Below are 24556 nucleotides of genomic sequence, written 5' to 3'. Positions count from 1 at the left end.
AGATCTACCAACCGGCAGCAGAGTGCATGTCTCGGGCCCAGAGTGTTTTAGCAGAGCCATCAGGGCCACAGTGATTCCTCCCAACTTCAGGTTGGCGACTGGAGTTAGTAAGTTCACTGGTGAGTCCAAGCCTGACACTTGGCTTGAGGACTACCGAGTGGCTATTCAGATTGGCGGCGGCAATGATGAAGTGGACATGAAACACCTTCCTTTGATGTTGGAGGGCTCGGCCAGAGCATGGCTGAATCAGTTAGCACCTAGCAGTATTTATACTTGGGAAGATCTCGCCTGAGTATTTGTCAGAACATTTGAAGGTACTTGCAAACGGCCAGCAGGGCTGACGGAATTAGAGTGTTGCGTTCAGGGTCCGAATGAAACTTTGAGAGATTATATCCAGAGATGGATCATGTTGCACCACACAGTGGAGAATGTGTCAGATCACCAAGCAATTTGCGCCTTCAAAGAAGGCGTTAAGTATCGGGAGTTGAATATGAAATTCGGTCGGACAGGAGATATGACTCTGACTCGGATGATGGAGATTGCCACCAAGTACACCAATGGCGAAGAAGAAGACCGACTCCGGAGTGGCAAGCACAAAACAATCACCCACGAAACCGGAGGAGGGAACTCCAGTCAGAAGCAGAAGCGCAAAGCCGAGCCAGTTGCTCCTGGAGAAGCCTTGGTCGTGACTCAAGGAAAGTTCAAAGGGAAGCCCAAAGGACCATGGAACCCTAAGAAGATAAAAGATCAAGATGGAAATGATGTGCTGGATTTGCTGCCACATCCCCACAAAGAAAAATAAAGAGGGCAAAATCATTTACGATAAGCATACCACTCGACAGTGTCTACTCCTAATCCAGCAGTTCCGAGAGAAACATCCCAAAGAGAAGGAAAAAGAGTCGGACAAAGTTGAGGACAAGGATGAAAGTGATGATGGTTACCCCCATGTCAATTCCACTCTGATGATTTTTGCTGTTGTTGAGAGAAAGAGTCGACTAAAAGTCATCAACAGAGAAGTGAACATGGTCGCTCTGGCGACACCCAATTATTTGAAATGGTCTCAGACTGCTATCACATTCGACCAGTCCGATCACCCGACACACATAGCCACCCCTGGGAGGCAAGCATTGGTGGTCGACCCAATTGTCGAAGGCACTCGACTGACTAAAGTTCTGATGGATGGTGGCAGTGGCCTCAATATTCTGTATGTAGAGACGCTGAAAGGGATGGGCATTGCGATGTCCAGACTCAGTGAAAGAAATATGAGTTTCCATGGAGTCATTCTGGGCAAGAAGGCTGAATCACTCAGCCAGATTGCTCTTGACGTGGTTTTCGGTGATTCCAAGAATTACCGCAAAGAAAGGTTGACATTTGAAGTTGTGGATTTCCAGAGTGCTTATCACGCTATTCTGGGTAGGCCAGCTTATGCACATTTTATGGCTCGACCATGCTATGTGTACCTCAAATTGAAGATGTCTGGTCCTAAAGGTGTGATCACTATCACTAGCAATAGAAAGAAGGCAGAGGAGTGCTTCCAGAAGGGCTCGAAGATTGCCGATGCGCAGATGACAGTAGTGGAATTGCAGGAGTATCAAAAAAGTGCAGATCCGAGTGATTTGCTACGAGCTAAGAAGCCTGCCACGGATTTAGCATTTCAGTCGTCCGGTGAAATGAAACCAATTCATATTCACCCGACTGATCCCAATGCTGCTCCAAGTCACATTTCAACAACACTCGATTCCAAATAGGAAGAAGCGCTCACCCAGTTCCTCCGTGAGAACTGGGACATCTTTGCATGGAAACCCTCTGACATGCCAGGTGTTCCCAGGTGACTGGCTGAGCATCGTTTGCGAGTCAACCCAAAAGTGAAACCGGTCAATGAACATCTCCGACGGTCCGCCATACAGAAGAGAAAGCAATCGGCGAAGAAGTGGCTCGGCTCCTGGCAGCTGAGTTCATTCGAGACATTTACCACTCCGAGTGGTTAGCTAATGTTGTCATGGTCCCTAAGAAGGACGACTCACTTCACATGTGCATTGACTTCAAGCATATCAATCGGGCCTGCCCGAAGGATCACTTTCCTCTCCCTCGCATCGATCAGATAGTCGATTCGACTACGGGGTGTGAGCATTTGTCCTTTTTGGACGCTTATTCCAGGTATCATCAGATCCGTCTATATGGTACCGATGAGATTAAAACAGCTTTCATCACCCCATTCAGGTGCTTCTGTTATGTCACCATGCCATTCGGCCTGAAGAATGCTGGAGCCACATTCATGCGGATGATTCAGAAGTGTTTACTCACTCAAATCAGTCGGAATGTGGAAGCGTACATGGATGACATTGTGGTCAAGTCACGTAAAGGTTCCGATCTACTGACTGACCTTGCTGAAACCTTTGCCAACCTCAGAAGGTATGATATCAAGCATAATCCATCGAAGTGCACATTCGGAGTTCCAGGAGGAAAATTACTCAGTTTTCTCGTTTTCGAACGAGGGATCGACGCTAACCCCGAGAAAGTCGGTACCATACTCCGGATGAAATGCCCTGTGCATGTGCATGACGTTCAGAAGCTTACTGGTTGTTTGGCCGCCCTAAGTCGATTCATTTCTAGACTCGGTGAGAAGGCACTGCCCCTATACCGACTGATGAAGAAGTCAGATAAGTTCCAGTGGACTCCTGAAGCCGATGCAGCATTTGCAGAGCTAAAAGCCCTGCTTTCCACCCAGCCGGTGCTTGCTGCTCCAATTAGCAAAGAGCCTTTACTGCTTTATATAGCAGCCACTGGACAAGTTGTCAGTACAGTACTTACGGTCGAGCGGGAAGAAGAGGGAAAAGCCTATAAAGTTCAGCGCCCGGTTTATTATGTTTCTGAAGTTCCGACTCCGTCAAAGCAGAGATATCCACACTACCATAAGCTTGTTTATGGGATTTACATGACCACAAAAAAGGTTGCACACAATTTCTCTGATCACTCTATTACAATCGTCATCGACGCTCCATTGTCGGAGATTCTGCACAACAAAGATGCAACTGGCCGAGTGGCAAAATGGGCATTGAACTCCTTCCCTTAGATATCATGTTTGAGGCAAAGAAAGCTATCAAGTCCCAAGCAATAGCAGATTTCCTCACCGACTGGATCGAACAACAACTGTCGACTCAAGTGCACTCAGAGCACTGGACCATGTTGTTTGATGGTTCCAAGATGCTGAATGGTTCTGGTGCTGGGGTGGTATTGGTATCCCCCCGAGGAGACAAGCTCAGATACGTCCTCCAGATTCACTTTGCTTCCTCCAATAACGAAGCAGAATATGAAGCACTCTTATATGGGTTACGTATGGCCATTTCACTCGGCGTCCGTTGCCTCATGGTTTACGGCGACTCAGATCTGGTGGTCAACCAAGTGATGAAAGAATGGGACGTTAGAAGCCCATCTATGACTGGTTACTGCAATGTGGTGAGGAAATTGGAAAAGAAGTTTGAGCGGTAAGAGCTCCATCATATACCCCGTCTGAAAAATCAAGCAACCGATGATTTGACAAAGATAGGTTCCAAGAGAGAAGCCATTCCCAGCAATGTGTTTTTTGAACATATTCACGCACCATCAGTTCAAGAAGATCCTTTCACGGAAGAGCCCCCGCAGCCTAAGAGCGCCACAGATCCGACTGAAGTCGAGGTCCCAGCCGTGGTCGACCTAACCATGGAAGTTCTGGTCATCACTCCCGACTGGACAGTGCCATATATTGCGTACATCCTCAGGAAGGAACTCCCAGAGGACGAAGAAGAGGCTTGATAGATCGTCCGTCGATCCAAGGCCTTTACTGTAATAAGGGGACAACTGTTCAGAGAAAGCGTGACTGGAGTCAGTCAGAAATGCATAACGCTAGAAGAAGGTCGAATGATCCTCAACAACATCCACTCGGGGACCTATGGTCACCATGCGTCCTCTCGGGCCATCGTGGCTAAAGCATACCGAGCCGGGTTTTATTGGCCACGAGCAAATGAAATGGCGAAAGATATAGCCGACAGATGTGAAGGCTGCTAGTTTTACTCTGACATGTCTCACAAGCTAGCGTCAGCCCTGAAGACCATTCCCCTCGTCTGGCCCTTTGCTGTTTGGGGATTGGATATGGTTGGACCACTAAGAACTGGTAGGAGCGGCTTCACTCATGTGCTTGTAGCAGTCGACAAGTTTACCAAATGGATTGAAGCTAAACCTATCAAGAATCTTGAAGCCAGCACCGCTGTCAGTTTCATCAGAGAATTGACATTCAGATATGGAGTTCCACACAACATCATCACTAACAATGGGTCGAACTTCGATTCTTATGAGTTCAGAGCTTTCTGCGCTTCTCAAGGCACACGGGTCGACTATGCTTTAGTTGCTCATCCGCAGTTGACCGGACAAGCAGAAAGAGCGAATGGCATAATTCTCAAGGGACTGAAACCCCGACTGATGCGTGATCTCAAACACGCAGCAGGCGCTTGGGTCAAGGAACTTCCATCAGTTCTTTTGGGTTTTAGGACAACTCCCAATCGGTCGACTGGACGAACTCCTTTCTTCTTGATCTATGGAGCCGAAGTTGTTCTGCCAAGCGATTCTGCTCCAGAACGCACCCCGAGTCGAGCTCTTCTCTGAAGAAGAAGCAGAACAGGCCCGACAGGATTCAGTCGATCTCTTAGAGGAGGAAAGAGAGATGGCCTTGATCCGGTCGACCATTTATCAGCAAGACTTGCATCAATTCCACGCCAAAAATGTAAGGGGTCGAGCCTTTCAAGAGGGAGACTTGGTTCTTCGAGTGGATCAACAGAAGCCACACAAGCTCGCCCCTGCTTGGGAAGGCCCCTTCATTATCACCAGAGTTCTTCACAATGGAGCGTACCATCTTTACAATGTCGAGCATCAGAAAGACGAGCCGCGAGCTTGGAATGTGGAGCAACTGTTGTGGTTCTAAGTTTGACAGTAGAATGGGGGGTAGGAATGTAGAGGCAAGATCCTAGCTATGGAGGAGTTGTACACGCAAGTTTTACGAGTTCAGGCCCTTCTCAGAGGAAGTAATAGCCCTACATCTCGGAGCCCGGAGGCGGTCGACTGGATTATGAGTGTGTGTGTTACAGGGGGTGCGAACCCTTGTCCCAGAGGAGGGGGGTGGCTTATATAGGGTGCGCCAGGACCCCAGCTCCCCTCTGTTACATAGGATTCAATGTACATAAAGAGGTGGCGTTACAGGTAACGCCTATATTGAAGTGCTACAAATGATCATTAAATATATGAGTAAATATCGGATTATTGCTGCGTAGAGTGGCTTTAGGTCTTCTTTTGTGTCAAGTGGTTTCATGGTCGAGTGACCTGAATAAAGAGAGGTCTCCGAGTGAATGATAGGTCGAGTGGATTTCACTCGACACCTTTGCTGGATCCCTTCTCCTGATTCTTGAACTTCTTTGTTCTTAGGACAAGGACCTTAGGTAGGACGTATAGGTCAGGCCTATTGCTCTACCCCAGGTTTGTGTCCCCATCATTAGCCCCCGAATGGATCGAGGTTTGAGTGAAAAAGAAGGATGGAGTTGACCTTGCTTTTGCTCTTGCTTTGTCTTGTTTTTATCTCCCGGTGGACGCCAGTTGTTAGAACTTCAGCTTCATTTCAGTCGCCTTGATCGATTCAGGAATTGCCGACTGGTTTATACAATGACATCTGTCGAGTGACATCTCTGACATGAAATCTTTGGCGTGATCAGTTGTAGAGGATCTCGGATTCACGAGATTCGAAATTTTAGTCGAAGCGCGCCAGGCGGAGCGCTCCGCGGTAAGTGGAGTGGATAAATAGGATGTTTCGGTTACCGTGCCACCTTTTTTGCCACGTATCCCGTGCACGACTATTGGGGAGATTTGACAGGATCGCTCGGGCCCACGCATCAGCCACTCGGAAGCAGGCCTTTAAAAGCGACGAGGCCGAGGTATGCACTGTGCGTGTCCATTCCCCTTCTTCTTCCCCTCGCATCTCCACTCCATCCAGCCCAACCACTCTCGACGCTGCTGCTCCGCCGGTATGGGGAAGGACAAAACGGCGGTGCTAGAGCGTGCGAAGAAGGCGACGGCGGCAGCGAAGAACAAGAAGGTGAATCGAGGGTCTTTATCGCGCTCGGGGATGCCGTCGGGTTGGATCCAAGGAGACTGGATCCGATCTTTGCTTCGGAAGGAGGACTTGGATGCTATGGCCGAGTTAGGGCTGATCGTCCATAAATTTGCGCATCTGCTGAGGGGGAAACGGAGCCGCAGCCATGACCGGGTGAGTGTGTTCTGCTTGCCACTCATGTCGACCGCGGCTTCTTGCTTCCACCACATCCCTTCTTTCGAGGTTTCCTAAATTTCTTTGGTGCCCAACTCCACCATTTTACTCCCAATATCATCACATATCTTGCTGCATTCGTCTCCATGTGTGAGAATTTCTTGGGGTGCCGACCGCATTGGGGTCTTTTTAAGCACATCTTTACCATCTGATCCCAAACTATGAAAAAAGTGAATTCGAACGATGAGAAGACACACGTTATCCAGATGTGTGGGTGCCTGGGCATTCAGAAGAGGAAGAGGAGTTCTTTTCCCCCGATGACTCTTCCGGAGTCGGTCAGGGGCTGGCAGTCGACCTGGTTCTATTGCCAGGTCAAGACCCCAGGCCAGTCGACCGGGCTCCCCCTTTCTCTTTTGACCGCGTTCAAACTCCATCTTCATTGAAAGTGACTGCTGCGGAGAAGGCGGAGACAGGCATGCTAGTCGAGAGAGTAGTCCAACTGGTCAACCAAGGTGTCACTGGTATGGACCTGCTCGAGGTGTTCCTCAGTCGGCGGATCAAACCTCTCCAAGCTCGTGACCACTCCATGTGGATGTACTCCGGGGCCGGTGACACTGCTCGGGTTCATCCGGAGGAGGTGGAGGCCAAAACAGTGGCCGAGTGGTTGATGGGTATCACCGGAAACAAGGACAACCCCAGGGGTGCTAGGAGAGTCGAACCTTTCAGCAACAACAACCTGCCAGACAAGGTCTGGTCATCATAACTGAGTTTTTGAACATATTTTCCGACTGACTGTTGATCCGACTGACTTATGATCGATCCCATGTTTTGCAGATCTACACGGAGATGTACTCAATGCCCAATGGTGAACAAGCTCTGGAGCAAGATCAAGAGGGCGAGGACAGTGCCGAGGAGAGCGGCGAGTGGGAGTCCCCAGCTGACGATGATGAAGACGAGAGCGATGAGGAAGTGGCTAACTCACCGCCTCGTTCTGAACGTCGATCCAAGCTGCGCCATGATCCCGCGAGCAAGTGCGGCAAAGCTGTGGCGTCGAATGCTCCATCTCACAAGCGTTCTTGGTCCTCGACTCCAGAATTAACTGAGAAGGTCACCAAGCAGCCCAACATTAATCATTCGAAGGCTCGGAAGACCTTGCCTCGAATCAAGATGGACGTCCCTGTTGCCTCTGGGTAAACGCTCTTCTCGTATTTTCTTGTTCCGACCAATTTCCTTGTTCTGGCCGAGTGAATGATGAACCTGTATAGCCCGACCTCTGCTGTGACTGATATGGATATTGACAAGACTCCGACCGACGAGGAAGCTAACGACACCGTTACCTTCAAAGCTAGTAAGTCTGCTCGATTCGAATTCATCAGGTCGACTAGATGGTTTGTTAGTTATCCTTATGGATTTCTTTGTCTATTGCAGTTCCACGAGACGTTGTTGTGCTCCCGTACGATGAAGAAGATGTACCGCTGAGAGGGAGGAGGAAGAAGGATAAGGAGCTGAGCGGGAAGGTGCTTGAAGCCCAGGTTCTTCGGTCGACTGTGACGCCTGGGACGATGGCTGAGCAATCGACAGATCCAGCTCGAACCACCGTCACCTTCGCTGTTCCGCTGTCGACTGGTGGGCCCTCAGGATCAGCTGCTCAGACTTCTGCTGTGCTGATACAACTCTCTGCTTCAGATCTGGCGGCTGCTTCGATTGCTCTGCCTTCATCACTTTTTACTGCATATCAAACTCCGGACGATCCACCGGCTGCTGCCAAGGAAGCTCTTCATCAGTTGAATCCTGTGATGGGGCAAATGAAAATGGTGCATGAGGCTAGTCAGGTAGCCTTCAACACTGGAGCTGCTCTACAAGCCAATGTCCAGGTTAGATGATTTCCCGATCGACCATATTTCTTGTCTGATCACCCACTAGGATGTGGCTGTTTTGAAATTGTATGTTTCTTTTTTTCGATTCAACTCGAACTGGGCAGGCCACACCGAGTGGAACCAAAACCAGTGGAGGCACGCTGAGTGCACCCACTGGGTGTAGTCCCCGAGACCATAGTTGGCTGCGGGCAGTCAACTGTGGTCTGAGAATAGGAACTTTTCTCTTTTTTTTATTTTTTTTGCAACTCGAACTGGGCGGGCCACGCCGAGTGTAACCAAAACCAGTGGGGGCACGCTGAGTGCACCCACTGGGTGTAGTCCCCGAGACCATAGTTGGAAGCGGGCAGTTGACTGCGGTCTGAGAATTTGAATCAGTGGGGGCATGCAAAGTGCACCCACTGGGTCTAGTCCTCGAGACTGCCATTGAATGTTTGATTCGGTGGTAGTCTTAGAGTAGCTATCATTGTGATGTCTTTTTATCTCTGTCGACTGATATGGATTTAACTACAGAAATCTTGTGATCTTGGGGCTCAGCTTTCTGCAATGAACAAACAGCAAATCAGCCTCATCCTTGATCTGGAATTGGCCAAGAAGAATCTCAAGACCGCTCGTGAGGAAGTAGCTGCCATGGGAGGTAACCAATCGCTAACTGTATATCCCACTCCTGGCACTTTTCCTTTCCATTTTTGAACCGAGTGACTCCACTCGAGCAGATGTATGTAGTGAAAACCGCCAACTCCAAGGCCGTCTGAAGAATGTTATTTCTTTAGAGAAAATGAAGCAGGCTTTGGAGAAGAATGATCTAGATCTTGCTGCAGCACAGAAGGAGGCGCGCGACAAAACAACACTTGCTGACAAGAAGCTTGCTTCAGTCGGCAAGTTAGAAGAAGAAAACTCCAAGCTGAAGACTGTTGTTTCTGACGCGCCCCCGCAGCCTAAGAGCGCCACAGATCCGACTCAAGTCGAGGTCCTAGCCATGGTCAACCTAATCATGGAAGTTCTGGTCATCGCTCCTGACTGGACAGTGCCATATATTGCGTACATCCTCAGGAAGGAACTCCCAGAGGACGAAGAAGAGGCTCGACAGATCGTCTGTCGATCCAAGGCCTTACTGTAATAAGAGGACAACTGTTCAGAGAAAGCGTGACTGGAGTCAGTCAGAAATTCATAACGCCAGAAGAAGGTCGAATGATCCTCAATGACATCCACTCGGGGACCTGTGGTCACCATGCGTCCTCTTGGGCCATCGTGGCTAAAGCATACTGAGCCGGGTTTTATTGGCCACGAGCAAATGAAATGGTGAAAGATATAGTCGACAGATGTGAAGGCTGCCAGTTTTACTCTGACATGTCTCACAAGCCAGTGTCAGCCCCGAAGACCATCCCCCTTGTCTGGCCCTTTGCTGTTTGGGGATTGGATATGGTTGGACCATTGAGAACTGGTAGGAGCGACTTCACTCATGTGCTTGTAGCAGTCGACAAGTTTACCAAATGGATTGAAGCTAAATCTATCAAGAGTCTTGAAGCCAGCACCGCTGTCAGTTTCATCAGAGAATTGGCATTCAGATATGGAGTTCCACATAGCATCATCACTGACAACGGGTCGAACTTCGATTCTGATGAGTTCAGAGCTTTCTGCACTTCTCAAGGCACACGAGTCCACTATGCTTCAGTTGCTCATCCGCAGTCGAACGGACAAGCAGAAAGAATGAATGGCCTAATTCTTAAGGGACTGAAACCCCGACTGATGCGTGATCTCAAACACGCAGCATGCGCTTGGGTCGAGGAACTTCCATCAGTTCTTTGGGGTTTGAGGACAACTCCCAATCGGTCGACTGGACGAACTCCTTTCTTCTTGATCTATGGAGCCGAAGCTGTTCTACCAAGCGACCTGCTCCACAATGCACCCCGAGTCGATCTCTTCTCTGAAGAAGAAGTAGACAGGCCCGACAGGATTCAGTCGATCTCTTAGAGGAGGAAAGAGAGATGGCCTTGATCCGATCGACCATTTATCAGCAAGACTTGCGTCGATTCCACGCCAGAAACGTAAGGGGTCGAGCCTTTCAAGAGGGAGACTTGGTTCTTTGAGTGGATCAACAGAAGCCACACAAGCTCGCCCCTGCTTGGGAAAGCCCCTTCATTATCACCAGAGTTCTTCACAATGGAGCGTACCATCTTTACAATGTCGAGCATCAGAAAGACGAGCCACGAGCTTGGAATGTGGAGCTGCTCCGCCCCTTTTATACTTAAGTACTCACTCGGATGAGATGTAATAAGAAATACCTTTGTAGTTTATTTATCAAGGACAAGAGCTTTATAATCTTTCTAAACGGTTGTTGTTGCTTTTGTTTCTGTTTGAAATCCCCTAGTGGGTGACTTAGCTGCAGTATAGTACTCGCCTAAGTTTGAAAAATCCTACCGAGTGACGAGCAAGCCTCTCACTCGGGGGGCTTAGTTGCGAATCCGTTTCGCCTAAGTTCGAAAAATCCTACCGACTGGTGAGCAAGCTTCTCACTCGGAGGCTTAGTTGCGAATCTGTTTCGCCTAAGTTTGAAAAATCCTACCGAGTGGAGAGCAAGCTTCTCACTCGGAGGCTTAGCTACGAATCCGTTTCGCCTAAGTTTGAAAAATCCTACCGAGTGGAGAGCAACCCTCCTACTCGGGGGCTTAGCTGCACTCCAGTACTCACCTAAGTTTGAAAAATCCTACCAAGTGACGAGCAAGCCTCTCACTCGGGGGGCTTAGTTGCGAATCCGTTTTGCCTAAGTTCGAAAAATCCTAACGAGTGGTGAGCAAGCTTCTCACTCGGAGGCTTAGCTGCGAATCCGTTTCGCCTAAGTTTGAAAAATCCTATAGAGTGGAGAGCAAGCTTCTCACTCAGAGGCTTAGCTGCAAATCTGTTTCGCCTAAGTTTGAAAAATCCTACCGAGTGGAGAGCAACCCTCCCACTCGGGGGCTTAGCTGCAGTCCAGTACTCACCTAAGTTTGAAAAATCCTACCGAGTGGAGAGCAACCCTCCCACTCGGGGGCTTAGCTGTGAATCTGTTTCGCCTAAGTTTGAAAAATCCTACCGGGTGGAGAGCAAGCTTCTCACTCGAAGGCTTAGCTGCAAATCTGTTTTGCCTAAGTTTGAAAAATCCTACCGAGTGGAGAGCAACCCTCCCACTCGGGGGCTTAGCTGTAGTCTGGTACTCGCCGAAGTTTGAAAAATCCTACTGAGTGGAGAGCAACCCTCCCACTCGGGGGCTTAGCTGCAGTCCAGTACTCGCCTAAGTTTGTAAAATCCTACCGAGTGGAGAGCAATCCTCCCACTGGGGGCTTAGCTGCAGTCCAGTACTCGCCTAAGTTTGAAAAATCCTACCGAGTGGAGAGCAACCCTCCCGCTCGGGGGCTTAGCTGCAGTCCAGTACTCACCTAAGTTTGAAAATCCTACCGAGTGGAGAGCAACCCTCCCGCTCGGGGACTTAGCTGCAGTCCAATACTCGCCTAAGTTTGTAAAATCCTACCGAGTGGAGAGTAACCCTCCCACTCGGGGGCTTAGCTGCAGTCCAGTACTCGCCTAAGTTTGAAAAATCCTACCGAGTGGAGAGCAACCCTCCCGCTCGGAGGCTTAGCTGCAGTCCAGTACTCGCCTAAGTTTGTAAAATCCTACCGTGTGGAGAGCAACCCTCCCGCTCGGGGGCTTAGCTGTAGTCCAGTACTCGCCTAAGTTTGTAAAATCCTACCGAGTGGAGAGCAACCCTCCCACTCGGGGCTTAGCTGAAGTCCAGTACTCGCCTAAGTTTGTAAAATCCTACCGAGTGGAGAGCAACCCTCCCACTCGGGGGCTTAGCTGTAGTCCAGTACTCACCTAAGTTTGAAAAATCCTACCGAGTGAAGAGCAACCCTCCCACTCGGGGGCCTAGCTACAGTCCAGTACTCGCCTTAGTTTGAAACATACCCCTATCTGCAAGGACGATGAGGTGCAGGTCGACTGCAACCTTATCATTCGGAGCTACAACACAAGTACAATGGGTGCTCCGTCCCTATCCACAAAGACGATGAAGTACAGGTCGACTGGAGTCACCAGCTCAGAGCTGTAGCTCAAACACAGAGATTACTCTGAGTGAAGAACAAAATCCACTCGAAGGCAAATGCAAGCATATTCGGAAACAAACCATGTTCGGATAAATCCTAAAGTACCGGACGACGGATCAAAAGTATTCGAGCATCAAGCCCGAAGAAGTTTAACGATTACATAATCACTCGGCATTCCGAGGCAAATAAAGGTGAGGCATAATGTTTTTTCGGTCACGCATCGGGAGAAGGACTGGCTGGGTCGCAGAAACTGTCAAGGTCAATGCTGTCCGCAACGCGAGTGGCGACATCAAGGAAGGTGTCCATGAAAGACTGAAAAGTTTGCCTCTTCGTGCTAGCAACCTTGAGTTCCGCTAGCTTGTCTTCTTCGACGTCCTTGCAGTGCGCTCGGATCAAAGACAACGCGACATCAGCACCACAACGAGCGGACGACTTCTTCCATTCTTGCACGCGCTCGGGGATCTGATTCAGTCGAGCCATCATAGACTCAAGATCTTGAGATAGTTCCGCCAGAGGCCAGAGTTCAGGATCAACCCGAGTCATCGCAACTTTCAGGCGGGTAAGATAGGCAATCGCGCTGTCCATACGAGATTCCAACCGCAACACTTTCATCGCAACATCATCGTTGACTGGACAGTTTATGGGATCAAGACCCGTCTCGACCCGCCCGGTTTCTGCTTCAAAGTCTTGGCAAAATTCTGCACAGTCGAGTGGTTGGTGAGTCAACCGAATAATTAGACTTGGCAGCCGACATAAATAAGATAGATTAATCAGTACCTTCAAGTTTCAAAACCAGCTTTGCAGCAAGCTAGCCCAGATAGGACTCCAGCTTGTCATTTTTGGTCTTGAGACTCCCAAGCTCGTCGGTCAGTTTCTCCTTGTCCTTCTTCAGTTGCTCGACCTCCCGATTGGCGTCAGAAACAGCAGTCTTTAGATTGGAGTTTTCTTCTTCTAACTTGCCGACTGAAGCAAGCTTCTTGTGAGCAAGTGTTGTTTTGTCGCGCACCTCCTTCTGTGGTGCAGCAAGATCTTGATCCTTCTTCTCCAAAGCCTAGTTCATTTTCTCTAAAGAAATAATATTCTTCAGACGGCCTTGGAGTTGGCAGTTTTCACTACATACATCTGCTCGAGTGGAGTCACTCGGTTCAAAAATGGAAAGGAAAAGTGCCAGCAGTGGGATATACAGTTAGCGATTGGTTACCTCCCATGGTAGCTACTTCGTCACGAGCGGTCTTGAGATTCTTCTTGGCCAATTCCAGATCAAGGTTGAGGCTGATTTGTTGTTTCTTCATTGCAGAAAGCTGAGCCCCAAGATCACAAGATTTCTGCAGTTAAATCCATATCAGTCGACAGAGATAAAAAGACATCACAATGATAGCTACTCTAAGACTACCACCGAATCAAACATACAATGGAAGTCTCGGGGACTACACCCAGTGGGTGCACTTAGCGTGCCCCCACTGATTCAGATTCTCAGACCATAGTCGACTGCCCGCAGCCAACTATGGTCTCGGGGACTACACCCAGTGGGTGCACTCAGCGTGCCCCCACTGGTTTTGGTTACACTCGGCGTGGCCTGCCCAGTTTGAGTTGCAAAAAAAAGAAAAAAAGAGAGAAAAGTTCCTATTCTCAGACCACAGTCGACTGCCCGCAGCCAACTATGGTCTTGGGGACTACACCCAGTGGGTACACTCAGCGTGCCTCCACTGGTTTTGGTTCCACTCGGTGTGGCCTGCCCAGTTTGAGTTGAATCAAAACAAAGAAACATACAATTTCAAAACAGCCACATCCCAGTGGGTGATTAGACAAGAAATACGGTCGATCGTAAAATCATCTAACCTGGACATTGGCTTGCAGAGCAGCTCCGATGTTGAAGGCTACCTGACTAGCCTCATGCACCATTTTCATTTGCCCCATCACAAGATTCAACTGAAGAAGAGCTTCCTTGGCAGCAGCCGGTGGATCGTCCGGAGTTTGATATGCAGTAAAAAGTGATGAAGGCAGAGCAATCGAAGCAGCCGCCGGATCTGAAGCAGAGAGTTGTATCGGCGCAGCAGAAGTCTGAGCAGCTGATCCTGAGGGCCCACCAGTCGATAGTGGAACAACGAAGGTGATGGTGGTTCGAGCCGGATCTGTCGATCGCTCGGCCATCGTCCCAGGCGTCACAGTCGACCGAAGAACCTGGGCTTCAGGAACCTTCCCGCCCAGCTCCTTATCCTTCTTCCTCCTCCCTCTCAGCGATACTTCTTCTTCATCGTCCGGGAGCACAACAACGTCTGGTGGAACTGCAATAAACAGAGAAAGCCATAAGGATAACTAACGAACCATCCAGTCGACCTGATGAATTTGAATCGAGCAGACTTACTGGCTTTGGAGGTAACGGCGTCGTCAGCTTCCTCGTTGGCCGGAGTCTTGTCAATATCCATATCAGTCGCAGTAGAGGTCGGGCTATACAAGTTCATCAGCCACTCGGTCAGAACAAGGAAATCGGTCGGACCAAGAAAATACGAGAAGAGCGTTTACCCAGAGGCAACAGGGACGTCCATCTTGATTCTAGGCAAGGTCTTCCGAGCCTTCGAAGGATTAATTTTGGGCTGCTTGGTGACCTTCTCAGTCAATTATGGAGTCGAGGACCGAGCGCGCTTGTGAGATGGAGCATTCGACGCCACAGCTTTGCTGCGCTTGCTCGCGGGATGATGGCGCAACTTGGACCGACGTTTAGAACGAGGCGGTGAGTCGGCCACTTCCTCATCGCCCGACTCATCGCTCTCGTCTTCATCATCGTCAGCTGGGGACTCCCACTCGCCGCTCTCCTCGGCACTGTCCTCACCCTCTTGATCTTGCTCCAAAGCTTGTTCACCATTGGGCATTGAGTACATCTCCGTGTAGATCTGCAAAACAAGGGATCGATCATAAGTCAGTCGGATCAACAGTCAGTCGGAAAATATGTTCAAAAACTCAGTTATGATGACCAGACCTTGTCTAGCAGGTTGTTGTTGCTGAAAGGGTCGACTCTCCTAGCACCCCTGGGGTTGTCCTTGTTTCCGGTGATACCCATCAGCCACTCGGCCACTGTTTTGGCCTCCACCTCATCTGGATGAACCCGAGCAGTGTCACCGGCCCCGGAGTACATCCACATGGAGTGGTCACGAGCTTGGAGAGGTTGGATCCGCCGACTGAGGAACACCTCGAGCAGGTCCAGACCAGTGACACCCTGGTTGACCAGTTGGACTACTCTCTCGACTAGCATGGCTGTCTCCGCCTTCTCAGCAGGAGTCACTTTCAATGAAGATGGAGTTTGAACGCGGTCAAAAGAGAAAGGGGGGAGCCCGGTCGACTGGCATGGGGTCTCGATATCCTGGCAATAGAACCAGGTCGACTGCCAGCCCCTGACCGACTCCAGAAGAGTCATTGGGGGAAAAGAACTCCTCTTCCTCTTCTGAATGCCCAGGCCCCCACACATCTGGATAACGTGAGTCTTCTTGTCGTTCGAATTCGCTTTTTTCACAGTTTGGGATCAGATGGTAAAGATGTGCTTAAAAAGACCCCAATGCGGTTGGTACCCCAAGAAATTCTCACACATGGAGACGAATGCAACAAGATATGTGATGGTATTGGGAGTAAAATGGTGGAGTTGGGCACCAAAGAAGTTCAGGAAACCTCGAAAGAAGGGATGTGGTGGAAGCGAGAAGCCGCGGTCGACATGAGTGGCAAGCAGAACACACTCACCCGGTCGCGGCTGCGGCTCCGTTTCCCCCCTCGGCAGACACGCAGATTTATGGACGTTCAGCCCTAACTCGGCCATATCATCCAAGTCCTCCTGCCGAAGCGAAGATCGGATCCAGTCTCCTTGGATCCTACCCGACGGCAGCCCCGAGCGCGATGAAGACCCCCGATTCACCTTCTTGTTCTTTGCCGGCCCCGTCGCCTTCTTCGCACGCTCTAGCACCGCCATTTTGTCCTTCCCCATACCGGCGGAGCAGCAACGTCGAGAGTGGTTGGGTTGGACGGAGTGGAGATGCGAGGGGAAGAAGAAGGGGAATGGATGCGCACAGTGCGAATACCTCGGCCTCGTCGCTTTTAAAGGCCTGCTTCCGAGTGGCTGACGTGTGGGCCCGAGCGATCCTGTCAAATCTCCCCAACAGTCGCGCACGGGATACGTGGCGAAAAAGGTGGCGCGGTAACCAAAACATCCTATTTATCCACTACACTTACCGCGGAGTGCTCTGCCTGGCGCGCTTCGACCAAAATTTCGAATCCCGTGAAATCCAAGATCCTCTACAACCGATCACGCCAAATATTTCATGTTAGAGATGTCACTCGACGGATGTCATTGTATAAACCAGTCGGCAATTCCTAAATCGATCAAGGCGACTGAAATGAAGCTGAAGTTCTAACAACTGGCGTCCACCAGGAGATAAAAACAAGACAAAGCAAGAGGAAAAGCAAGGTCAACTCCATCCTTCTTTTTCACTCAAACCTCGATCTATTCGGGGGCTAATGATGGGGACACAAACCTGGGGTAGGGTAATAGGCCTAACCTATACGTCCTACCTAAGGTCCTTGTCCTAAGAACAAACAAGCTCAAGAATCAGGAGAAGGGATCCAGCAAAGGTGTCGAGTGAAATCCACTCGACCTATCATTCACTCGGAGACCTCTCTTTATTCAGGTCACTCGACCATGAAACCACTCGACACATAAGAAGACCTAAAGTCACTCTACGCAGCAATAGTCGAATATTTACTCATATATTTAATGATCATTTGTAGCACTTAAATACAGGCGTTACCTGTAACGCCACCTCTTTATGTACATTGAATCCTATGTAACGGAGGGGAGCTGGGGTCCTGGCGCACCCTATATAAGCCACCCCCTCCTCTGGGACAAGGGTTCGCCCTCCCTGTAACACACACGCTCAAAATCCAGTCGACCACCTCCGGGCTCCGAGACGTAGGGTTATTACTTCCTCTAAGAAGGGCCTGAACTCGTAAAACTTGCGTGTACAACTCCTCCATAGCTAGGATCTTCCCTCTACATTCCTACCCCCATTCTACTGTCGGACTTAGAACCACGACAGTACCCAACAGTCTCCTTGGGGTATCCTATGAAGACGCATTTCTCCGATTTGGGTTCGAGCTTATCAGGTTGAAACTTTTTCACATAAGCATCGCAACTCCAAACTTCAAGATACGACAACTTTGGTTTCTTGCCAAACCACAATTCATATTGTGTCATCTCAACGGATTTAGATGGTGCCCTATTTAACGTGAATGCAATTGTCTCTAATGCATAGCCCCAAAATGATAGTGGTAAATCGGTAAGAGACATCATAGATTGCACCATATCTAATATAGTACGATTACGATGTTCGGACACACCATTACGCTGTGGTGTTCCAGATGGCGTGGATTGCGAAACTATTCCACATTGTTTCAAATGAAGACCAAACTCGTAACTCAAATATTCTCCTCCACGATCAGATCGTAGAAACTTTATTTTCTTGTTACGATGATTTTCCACTTCACTCTGAAATTATATGAACTTTTCAAATGTTCCAGACTTATGTTTCATTAAGTAGATATACCCATATCTGCTCAAATCATCTGTGATGGTTAGAAAATAACGATACCCGCCGCGAGCCTCAACACTCATCGGATCGCATACATCAGTATGTATTATTTCCAATGAGTCAGTTGCTCGCTCCATTGTTCCGGAGAACGGAGTCTTAGTCATCTTGCATCAAGTCTTAGGCATGGTTCGCAAGCATAAAGTGATTCATAATCAAGTGATTCCAAAATCCCATCAGCATGGAGTTTCTTCATGCGCTTTACACCAATATGACCTTAACGGCAGTGCCACAAATAAGTTGCACTATCATTATTAACTTTGCATCTTTTGGCTTCAATATTATGAATATGTGTATCACTACGATCGAGATCCAACGAACCATTTTCATTGGGTGTATGACCATAGAAGGTTTTATTCATGTAAACAGAACAACAATTATTCTCTAACTTAAATGAATATCCGTATTGCAATAAACATGATCAAATCATACTCATGCTCAACGCAAACGCCAAATAACATTTATTTAGGTTTAACACTAATCCCGAAAGTATAGGGAGTGTGCGATGATGATCATATCAATCTTGGAACCACTTCCAACACACATCGTCACTTCGCCCTTAACTAGTCTCTATTGATTCTGCAACTCCCGTTTTGAGTTACTACTCTTAGCAATTGAACAAGTATAAACACTAGTAAAGTAGACATCAATAACATGTATATCAAATATAGCATTGTTGCCATCCTTCTTATCCGCCAAATACTTGGGGCAGTTCCTTCCAGTGACCAGTACCTTTGCAGTAGAAGCACTTAGTCTCAGGCTTAGGTCCAGACTTGGACTTCTTCACTTGAGAAGCAACTTGCTTGCCATTGTTCTTGAATTTCCCTTTCTTTCCCTTTGCCCTTTTCTTGAAACTAGTGGTCTTGTTAATCATCAACACTTGATGCTCTTTCTTGATTTCTACCTTCATCGATTTCATCATCATGAAAAGCCCGGGAATCGTTTTCGTCATCCCTTGCATACTATAGTTCATCACGAAGTTCTACTAACTTGGTGATGGTGACTAGAGAATTCTATCAATCACTATTTTATCTAGAAGAATCTCACTTGATTCAAGCGATTGTAGTACCCAGAAAATCTGAGCACATGCTCACTGCTTGAGCTATTCTCCTCCATCTTTTAGCTATAGAACTTGTTGGAGACTTCATATCTCTCAACTCAGGTATTTTATTGAAATATTAACTTCAACTCCTGGAACATCTCATATGGTCCATGACGTTAAAATGTCTTTGAAGTCCCGATTCTAAGCCGTTTAAGCATGGTGCACTAAACTATCAAGTAGTCATCATATTGAGCTAGCCAAGCGTTCATAACATCTGCATCTACTCTTGCAATAGGTTTGTCACCTAGAGGTGCATCAAGGACATAATTCTTCTGTGCAGCAATGAGGATAAACCTCAGATCATGGATCCAATCCGCATCCTTCCTACGAACATCTTTCAACTTAGTTTTCTCTAGGAACATATCAAAAATAAAACATGGGAGCAAAACGGGAGCTATTAACAACATAGATATGCTATTACTATCAGGACTAAGTTCATGATAAATTAAAGTTCAATTAATCATATTACTTAAGAACTCCCACTTAGATAGACATCCCTCTAATCATCTAAGTGATCACGTGATCCATATCAACTAAACCATAACTGATCATCACGTGAAATGGAGTAGTTTTCAATGGTGAACATCATTATGTTGATTGAGGAGTCCTGGATTAGGGGGTGTTTGGGTAGCCGGACTATACCTTCAGCCGGACTCCGGGACTATGAAGATACAAGATTGAAGACTTTGTCCCGTGTCCAGATGGGACTTTCCTTGGCGTGGAAGGCAAGCTTGGCGATGCGGATATTCAAGATCTCCTACCATTGTAACCGACTTTGTGTAACCCTAACCCTCTCCGGTGTCTATATAAACCAGAGGGTTTTAGTCCGTAGGACAACTTCATCATACAACAATCATACCATAGGCTAGCTTTTAGGGTTTAGCCTCCTTGATCTCGTGGTAGATCTACTCTTGTACTATCCATATCATCAATATTAATCAAGTAGGACGTAGGGTTTTACCTCCATCAAGAGGGCCCGAACCTGGGTAAAACATCGTGTTCCTTGCCTCCTGTTACCATCCGGCCTAGACGCACAGTTCGGGACCCCCTACCCGAGATCCGCCGGTTTTGACACCGACATTGGTGCTTTCATTGAGAGTTCCTCTATGTCGTCGCCTTTAGGCCCGATGGCTCCTTCGATCATCAACAACGATGCAGTCCAGGGTGAGACTTTTCTCCCCGGACAGATCTTCGTCTTCGGCGGCTTCGCACCGCGGGCCAAGTCGCTTGGCCACCTTGAGCAGATCGAAAGCTACGCCCCTGGCCATCAGGTCAGGTTTGGAAGCCTAAACTACATGGCTGACATCCGCGGGGACTTGATCTTCGACGGATTCGAGCCACAGCCAAGCGCGCTGCACTGTCTCGATGGGCATGATATAGCTCTGCCGCCAAACAGCGCCTTGGAGGCCGCACACGCATCGGTTCCGACCATTGATTCGGAGCCTACTGCGCCGATCGAGGATCAGCGGTTTGACGCTGCCTCAGGGGCTGCGATCTCAGAGGCGATCGAGCCGAACTCCAGCCCCGCACTCCGCATGGCCCGTGACTCCGAGGAGCCGGATTCCTTTCCGAACTCCGAGCCCCCCGTGCCCCTACCGATCAAATCTGATTGGGCGCCGATAATGGAGTTCACCGTCGCAGACATCTTTCAGCACTCGCCCTTCGGCGACATCCTGAATTTGCTAAAGTCTCTCTCTTTATCAGGAGAGCCCTGGCCGGACTACGGTCAGCAAGGATGGGATTCGGATGATGAAGAAATTCAAAACCCACCCACCACCCACTTCGTAGCCACTCTCGACGACTTAACCGACATGCTCGACTTCGACTCCGAAGACATCGACTGTATGGACGACAATGCAGGAGACAACCAAGAACCAACGCCTATAGGGCATTGGACAGCCACCTCATCTCATGATGTGTACATGGTGGATACCCCTAAAGGAAGCAACAACGAGGAAAACGGGGATGGAAAGAGGGATCGATCTCTCGAAAAACAATCAAAGCGTCAGCGTAAACGCCGACCCAAGCCCCACCTCGATAAAGACCCAGCCATAGAGCAGGATGAGCCGGTAGACGATGAGCATGCCTTAGAGCAACCGTCCCAACAGGACAGCCCGGATAGAGAAACCGAACATCCCTCCCCCGGCGAAAATGGCATTCCGGACGACCCTACGCCGGACAAGCCCACGAAGCAGAAGAACCTCCACAAACGGCTCGTTGCAACCGCACGCAGCCTGAAAAAGCGGAAGCAGAAGCTAAAAACTGCGGAAGATGCACTCAGGATCAGATGGAGTAAAGTAATCAATACCACAGACAAATACGGCAATAGTCTCCGCACTAAAAGCTATCCGAAGAGAAAGCTACCGCCTGAATTCGACGAGGAGGCCTTAGAGCCCTCGCATTCCAGAAGTGAGAAAGCCACAAGGTCGGATAGACGACCCCATGGCCAGCATAAAGCGGCAAGTAGCGCCGCACTTAAGCCGGCATGCGACCCACTTAAGGATTCGCATCATGGCCCAGCCAGGTCCATTTACGGGCCAAGAAAGCAAGCTCTTGTAAGCAATGCAGTAAAGCAATTATCAGAATCTGGCACACCCAAATACAGGGGTGCCGCACACCCCCTATGTTTCACCGATGAGGTCCTGGATTATGAATTTCTAGCGGGATTCAAACCCGTAAACATAGAGGCATATGATGGAACAACAGACCCTGGAGTCTGGATCGAGGATTATATCCTCCACATACATATGGCTAGAGGAGATGACCTCCACACCATAAAATACTTACCCCTCAAGCTTAAAGGGCCAGCCCGGCATTGGCTCAAAAGCCTTCCTGAAAACACAATCGGAAGTTGGGAAGAGCTTGAGGACGCTTTCCGAGCAAATTTTCAAGGGACCTATGTCCGCCCTCCGGATGCAGACGATCTTAGTCACATAACTCAACAGCCCGGAGAGTCAGTTCGGCAATTCTGGAATAGATTTCTTACTAAAAAGAATCAGATAGTCGACTGTACGGACGCTGAAGCCTTAGCGGCTTTCAGGCATAATGTCCGAGACGAATGGCTCGCCAGACACCTCGGCCAAGAAAAGCCAAGAACAATGGCTGCACTAACAAGCCTCATGACCCGCTTTTGCGCAGGAGAGGACGGTTGGTTGGCAAGATGCAGCACCAGTGACCCAAGTACATCCGAAACTAGGGATCGAAACGGAAAACCGCGACGCAATAAGGACCGTCGCCGGACTAAGGAAAAAAGTCCGAAGAGCACGGCAGTCAACGCCGGATTCAAAAGCTCACGACAGAATCAGAAAAAGCCGCCCCTCCAAGATAACAGGGACGACCTATCCAACCTAAAGAAAATCTTGGATAGGATATGTCAAATACACAGCACTCCCGGAAAGCCTGCTAACCATACCCACAGAGATTGTTGGGTTTTCAAACAATCCGGCAGACTCAACACCGAACACAAGGGGCTCGACCACCAAGCAAAGACGAGGACGAACCCCAAAAGCAGAGTACCAGGAAACAAAATAATTTCCCACAAGAAGTAAAAACAGTAAACTTACTCCACATAAAAAAACGTGCGGCGCCCATAAAGGTACGCGCCCCACGGCCTATCCCAAAGGAATCCCGCCACTGGTTGTCAAAACCAATCATCTTCGATCACCTGGATTATTCTAGAAGTGTCAGGAACCCAGGCTGGACTGCCCTGGTACTCGATCCAATAATTGGCGAACTCCAGTTTTCAAATGTCCTTATGGACGGTGGCAGCGGACTCAACCTGATTTATCAGGACTCAATCCGCCACATGGGGATCGACCCAAAAAGAATTCGCCACATCAAAACCTCCTTTCAAGGAGTAACACCAGGTCCGGACACCCATTGCATGGGTTTTCTCCGGCTCGAGGTTATTTTCGGCTCTGCCAATAACTTCTGTCGCGAAAAGATGACTTTCCACATCGTCCCATTCTCAAGTCGCTATCAAGCACTACTGGGACGCGAAGCTTTCGCCCGCTTTAACGCAATACCACATTATGCATCTCTTACACTTAAGATGCCCGGTCCACGCGGCATCATCTCCTTAAAGGGGAAGCAGTGAGAACACCTCCCCCAAGCGAAGGATTGTGCGGCCGCTTTAATATCCCCACAATACAATGGCTTCACCAGCCAGAACATCGGAACAGGTCATTAAGACCACGGACACGGATAGACGAGTCCGGCACAAAAGTATCGTTGATAAAGGCTTAGTGGCCATATACCCCTGCACTAGGGGCTTCACACGTATAAAATAAGAGACAATAAAGCTCAATTTTTCATATTTTACTTTACACTTTGTTTATTTCATATAACTTTTGTTTGGCACACCCCTTTTTCAACTTAGTTGCTCTCTTTTTACAGATGAACGTCGTGCTGCGCCCGTCCATGATACGGCACAACGGAGACACAGGCGCAGACGTGCAGTAGGGACCCGTTCCAAGGATTCTTTTCAGATTAAGACCCTGCGTAAACCTTTTTTACTGTCTCTTGTTGATACACATCCCCTGGTTCTATGACCAAGGAGGAGGCTGGCGTCTTGGCATGTGGCCACGTCAGAATTCTTGCGCGTACCTGGACACTAGGGGCTTATACCTCAGAGCGTTACCTCGCCCGCTCTCATAAAGATCGAATACCTTAGGGAGTGTTCAGCGTCGTGAGTTTGGCCTTATATGCATCAGCTCCGATTCATGATTTTGGTCAAATGTTGGGTCGCCCGGCTCCTGTGTTCGGCTGCCTTACGTTCCGCTCTATCGGCTAAGGCGGCACCAGGAGAACTACTGTGATTGTGCCCTGGTTCGGCCAGGCGAGCACCTCAGTAGAGAAAGCCAAAAACGACTGTCATGATATGGCGTGAGACTGGTCAACCACTCGATGACTCTCCGGAATCTGTAGGATTCCTCCGCATTAACGAAGGGTCATTTCCCGGACAGGCACATACGTGCCCCGAATTCGGGCGAGCGCAGTCGCCACCAGGGGCTACCTAAATAGTCCCATTGTCAAGCTCCTATGGCTAAGTGAAAGTGTTAAACCTTATAGTCTGGTTGCCTAGCTCGCTGCGCTATCACCTCCTTTGTAGGACCAAGACGTTGGATTAAGTGTGAAAATGCGCCTTCTGCGAGCACCCCCGCACTATGTGCGTGGGGGCGGAAGCCAACGACTGCAATCTTTCAGATTTTGTATATATATCTTAAAACGGCCGCACAGGAGGTGTTCCAAATACTTGAAGCCACAAGTATAAATGGCTACTACAATTCATCAAAATATTGCTTTATAATTACATATGCTATCAGAACATAGCATCCTTCGAGCGCTGCGTCTCTATTACACGAGCGCCTTCAAGGACTTCCTGAAAATAGTGCTCGGAGGGTACTCGGCTTTTGTCCGAATCTCAGGATGCAACAACGGTGGTCTCCATCTCTGCCCAGTATGTCTTGACACGGCCAAGAGGCATCCGTGCACCCTCTATGCATGCTGACCTCTTCATCGCATTGATACGTGGCACCGCGTCAAGGAATTGCTGCACCAAGCTGAAATAACTCTTCGGCTCCAATCTC

Source organism: Triticum urartu, chromosome 3 (assembly GCF_003073215.2).
Source record: "Triticum urartu cultivar G1812 chromosome 3, Tu2.1, whole genome shotgun sequence".
NCBI classification, from domain to species: domain Eukaryota; kingdom Viridiplantae; phylum Streptophyta; class Magnoliopsida; order Poales; family Poaceae; genus Triticum; species Triticum urartu.
The sequence above is the reverse complement of the archived record's forward strand: the minus strand, read 5'-3'. Positions refer to the sequence as shown.